Here is a 5,769-nt window from a genome sequence, read left to right on the forward strand (position 1 = left end):
TTATAAATAATTATTTTTATATGAATATTTTTGGGGGATGTGGTACCAATCATCTGACTTTACATTATTTCCTATGGGAAAATTTGCTTTGCAATAAGAAGGAATCGCATGATGAACAGAATCTCAGAACGAATTAAATTCATAAACCGAGGTTCTACTGTACCCAAAAAATGAAACAATCTCTACTCTTAAAGAACTTAGTTCTGCTATTACCTCAGGGGAAGTGAAAGATCAATGAGAATGCTGTCAAAGGTCAGACTTGCACAGTCTATGCATGACTGTGGGCCACTGTGTGATCAGAGACAGTAGGGATTATACAACAGGTGATAAGTTTGCAATCCACTTGCTCAGTCACCTCGCTTCTCTTAGCCTTTATAAAAGTATTTGTCTTAATCAAGGTCACCACCCAAGAAAGTTTCTTTTATGGTGACAACATGCTAATCATGTTCCCCCTCCATGCTCCACTGTCAGGATTGCCAATACTTTCTTTGTATTATCCCCATTAAAAAGCAATTACACACACACACACACACACACACATATACATACTGCCTTCAAGGGGGAAAAGATGCAGAACAATGAAATAAATATGGTTTGTTTGTTTTTTCTAAATGCAGGATGGCTCAACCTTTAAACATAATAAAATTATTACTATTAATAAGCAATTATTATTACTAATAATATTTATGAATTGCATGCTCATGTATACTTTTTTTTTTTTAGTTCCCTGCCCCACCTGAAAAACAAAAGTTTTGTTGGAAGAGAAGACAATGAATATTTCTCAATAGCTCTTGAATGCCAAAGTAACATTCTCCCCTAAGGTGATAGCTGTGGCAACTTATAGACATATGCAGCATTCCAAAATGAATCCCTAAATTCCAAAATCTACCATGGGAAAACGTTGTTATTTTAAAAATAAACTTCAGAGTTTGAAAATAAAAGTTGTTATATTATTTTGTTAAGCTGGTACTGATATAGTAAGATGTGTACCAGATCCAAAGCCTGCTCAGCCCCACTCTTTTCTTGCTCTACCCTGACCTATTGGCACTTGTAGAAGTTACCATACCAAGATGATAAATGGGTGTTTCAATTCCAAACAAGGTGTCTTCCTGACTCCAGATTCAGCACTCTGTCAATTGCTCCTAGACTCATATCAATTGACTCCTCCTTTGAGAGACCTTTCTTGATCCCCCTAGCTGTTCTCTTTCTCTTCAAATTATATTTATCTGTGAAAATGTTGTCTCCCCCTAGTAGAATACAAGCTTCACCTGAGAATAGGAGCTATTTTTTATTTTGTCTTTGTGTAATCCATGACCTAGCACTACAAACTCTGGATTAATATTGAGTATGTCCAATCTTGTCAGGTATTAGAGGCAGGAAGTGGGAAGTTCTAATATCACTCCCTGGCTTATTTTGCCCATACCTAGTTTTCACATGGACCTTCAGAATTTCACTCCTAAGTCTACACAAATGTGAATAAAATGGTTCAATTCCTATGTTGGCATTGAAGAGAATAATATAGCTTTTATTTCACCTTATAAGAAGAAGATAAGCAATACAAACAACTAACTGCAGAAAGGACTGATAGGAACTAGTAACAATTTCTTTCTCTTTGATGAGCTCAAGGACATATATGTCTCCAGTTTATCCTACATTTTCAAAGACAAATGACATCATAAGGTGATGTCTTGACTTGCCGGTGAATTGGATTTAAGTGAGGCAGAGTTGCACAAAGTCAACAGTTTTACTCTCTCTCCCAGAGTCAATGAAGTTCAGTGGCAAAGACAAAAGTCGAGATGACTGGCAATGGCCCAGGAGGTAGACCTTAGTGTCCTCGGTGTCTGACCAAACTCCAAGACTTCCATAGTGCCTGCTTCTGCTGCCTTTGTGGCCATTGGAATAAATTGTTCTTATCCACCCATTCCACCAGTGACAGTCTTCACATGTTTGGGGTAGACATCCCCCTAACTCACCTATGGGTTTGAGGCCTGTCAGTTATCCTCAACCTGGCTTAGCCTATGTGCTGAGATGGTTTTACTGGGATATGGCCATTGTGAGCGCTATAACTCCATGGAGCCACAGGTGAGAGTTGTGTGAAAAGTGAGCACCAAAATTTGATGATCAACCCTGAAAAGGGTTTGGCAAGCCCTCACAGAGATGCTAATCACCCCTGAACACCCCATATACCTCAGCTTTATAGTGACTCCATAATGAAAGGGAAACAAACTTGGAATTGGTACAAAGTAAACTGTAATGGCAAGCAGGGTGGGACTTTTTGCTGCTTTTTGTTTTGGAGTGCTTCTTAGCACTAAGGGGATGGAGTGCCTTTGATTGAGTCTTGCCTTTGTTTCAATCAAGAGTCTTTGATTGGATTGGGAGTCTTTGATGACCTGCTTAAGTGATGGGAAAGCCTGGGTCACATGGGCTTGAGTCCCATGATTGTGACACCCTATGACCCCAAAGTGTATATATATTATGAGGTTAGCATTTTGTTTGGGGCTCACTCATTGGAAGAGTGTCATGTGGAGACTCTGGGTAGCTGTTAAGGAGCCCCCTGGCTTTGAAAACCCAGATGTTGGTGCTTCTCTCTCTGATAACTACGTATGTATAGCTTTGGTCAGACAGCTAGAAGCCTGTCTGTTGATTTGAGTTATTTGCTCTGTTTATATTTTCTCTGTTTTTAATTTCTGTTTGTATTTGCTCTGAAGTTTCTCCCTGAATTGAGTGAATGATATATGTATGTTTAATTAAAGTGAGATTGTAAACCCCTTAAAGTTGCTTTCCTTAGAAAAGCAGATCAAAGAACCTGTGCTAATAGCCCTCCTGTGTGCTGGTGTTGTTGGTCTTATGCCTCCACAGCAGCTGCTAGTAACATTGTTGTTACATAAACTCTTTTCCATCATACCAGTCCATCTGAATAATACTTGGTATCAGGAGAGTACGAATTCCAGGTTTTTCTTCATATCATGGTTTCGTAACTAGGTTAACATTCCCATTCTGAGGCCATATGTTCCATCTTTAGAACATTCCTTCATAAGTCTGAGGTTTCCGGAACTCTTACTCTTCTTCCAGAAAACTGGGATTCAAGCACCCCCACAACTCAGCCATGTGATTTCCCTTTCTATAGCTTCCATCTTTCAAGCCAAGTGGCTCTGAAACTTCTATTCCTTCCATCTATAGGGATAAATCCTGAGGAGTAGGTCCCTGGGGAAGCTATGAAGAATGAAAGGTTTCAACCTTCAGGATTCAGACTGCCTCTCAGGAACTTGGCATGCACTCAACTCACTAGATATCTCCAAATGACCTAAGCCAAGTACGAAGGCTTAACTTCAATCCACAATAGCCCAAGTGATCAAATCATCCACCATAATTAAACAACTATTCCATAGGTGTAGTCATATCTATTAGGGTATTTAAATTCTTTAATTGTAATCAGTGTTGTGTGTGTGTGTTTGTGTGTGTGTGTGTGTGTGTGTGTGTGTGTGTGTGTGTGTGTGTGTGTGTATGTTTAATAAGTCATTTAACACCACAGAAAATGTTTAATCAATCCAAAAAAGATTCTTGTGACAGAGGAATTTCTGCCTCAGGTCTCTAAAAGGAAGTCCCCCATGGGAACATTGTCCCAAAGTATGTGAGGTTTCCCTGAGAAGGTCCAGTCCACAGCTTTGTGACGGCTCCTTGCCAGGTCCCACCACGCCCACCAAGAGGATTGTCGAGCAGGTCCACAAAAATAGAGAAGGGGGAGGATGGAAGCTTCTTCAAATGGCTCCAATTCCACTTGTGCAGGAGAAAGGAATCAAAGGGGGTCTCTGGAGCCTCAGTCTCCTTTTCAATGTCAAGTCAGGTCAGACTCGTCCCACAGAGCAGGACTTCTGAAGGCCAGGACCATTCTGGGAGGTAAGAAAACCACCAAGGAGTCAAGGGAAAAAGACCACAGCAGGGTCTGGTCTCTTTCCAGCTGATCCATCATACTTCCAGGAATCGTGAGCTGCTAGCCTAGGAGTGGAAAAGTTCAGACCACATGCAGCACAGGTCATCCTTTAAATGGGCCATTGTGAGGAGTGTCAATTAGGTGAATGGTACCAAGTAGACTAGGGCAGGCTGTGCAGCCTGATGGAGCTGAGATGCCATTGTCACAGTCTGCAGACCTACAAAGTATCGGATGAGAGTTCAGTGGAAATAGGAAATCTTCTGCCTGTGGCCCAAGTTGTTCCCCACCCTGGCTTCTCACAGGATTCACTGCTGGCCTGCTTGTTGTGGTTATCATAGCGCAGAACAAGGCACAGGAATAGTCCTGGTATCACCATATTGTCCCTGATATGGAGAATGGCTGCTTGTGGAGCTCAGAAAGACCAGTTTTCCAGGAAGAGACAATCAAGGAACATCTCGGTCCACATTTGGTCCCAGGTGAAGTTTCTGGAATAAAACATCAAGGGGGTTGTCTGCTGGTTGGGTGGCCATTTGACCATGACATTGATATTAAAGATGTCAGTGGAGGAAAAGACCCAGAAGACATCATAGATTAGAAGCTCTGAAAGAAGCAAAGAGGAGACCTTGAGGCTCAGAAGGCATACAAAGGCAATCATGGCCACACAGAGCTCCATGGCCAGAGCATCCATGAGAAACCAATGGCCAGTCCAAACCCAAATGAGAACAAGCATGACAGAAAGGGGAAAGGAGTGCTCCGCAGTAATCCATGTTTCAAATAATGGACTTACCCTTTAACCTGACCAAGTCAACCAAGTTGTCCTGTTCATTTCTCTATCACTTGAAAAATTTTATATTCACTCACAGAGTTTCACTTATGTCTTCAGTGACCAATGTAGAGCCTTGCACATAGCAGATCTTTAATAAATTCTTTTTGAATCAGCCAGAATTGACAGAATCTTTGACTCTTTTGACATGTCCTTATAGCTTGATAATTATGCACCCACCCAACAACTCCATTCCTGGTCAGTTCCAAGATCTTAATACTCTTTTTTTTGTTGTCATTTTTGTTTTAAGTTTTATTGATGTGATTCATTTTTACATTATAAATATTTTCTGATTACCCTCATTCCTCGAGAGGTCTTTTGTAACAAAGTAAAACAGTAAGGGTAAAGCTAATAATAAAGTGGCCTCATCTGAAAGTTCATAAGTACATGCAACATTCCACATCTGTAACAATCCTCCTACACACACACACACACACACACACATTTATTGTTTAAAATTTACATAAATCTCTGTTCTCTCACTCCCAGTCCCCACCCCATTGGGAGAAAGAAAGGCAAAACAAATGCCTTGCAATAAATATGCAGGCAAGAAAAACATTCCCTCAAAAATTGGATACAAATCTATCCTAGACCTCTTGTCATCTCTCCCACATGAACTGGCTTCCCTCTCTTACCTAAGATGACATCTACCAGCTGTGTCCCGCAGGAATTTGAAGTCCCATCTTCCTGGCATCAGGCCCAATTCCTGAGACCTTGAGCCTGAGGCTTTGTGAGAAAGGCAGTTTCTAACGGGATGGGTTTATGCTTACTGCACAGAACACCAGGAAGTATAAGATTCACCTCTTCTGATTCCTGTTATACTAGGCATTTCAGAGCTCCTTTATCACCTTTTTCTACCCTGCAAATATATAACAATTCAACTAAATTCAATGCAAAATTCAATAACATTTATTAAGCATCTTTTTATTATGCATCATTTATTAAGCACCTTACTACGTGCAGAATGTTTTGTACTTTGCTAGGTCCTGGGGATGGAAGGAAGGAGAGGGGGAGG

At 40.9% G+C, this 5,769-nt stretch overlaps 1 pseudogene; it reads right to left on the reverse strand.

Moving 5' to 3' along the window:
- Positions 1-3,966: 3,966 nt before the first annotated feature.
- On the reverse strand, positions 3,967-5,448 carry LOC118857650 (annotated as a pseudogene).
- Positions 5,449-5,769: the final 321 nt, after the last annotated feature.

Source organism: Trichosurus vulpecula, chromosome 7 (genome assembly GCF_011100635.1).
Source record: "Trichosurus vulpecula isolate mTriVul1 chromosome 7, mTriVul1.pri, whole genome shotgun sequence".
In the NCBI taxonomy this organism is placed as follows: domain Eukaryota; kingdom Metazoa; phylum Chordata; class Mammalia; order Diprotodontia; family Phalangeridae; genus Trichosurus; species Trichosurus vulpecula.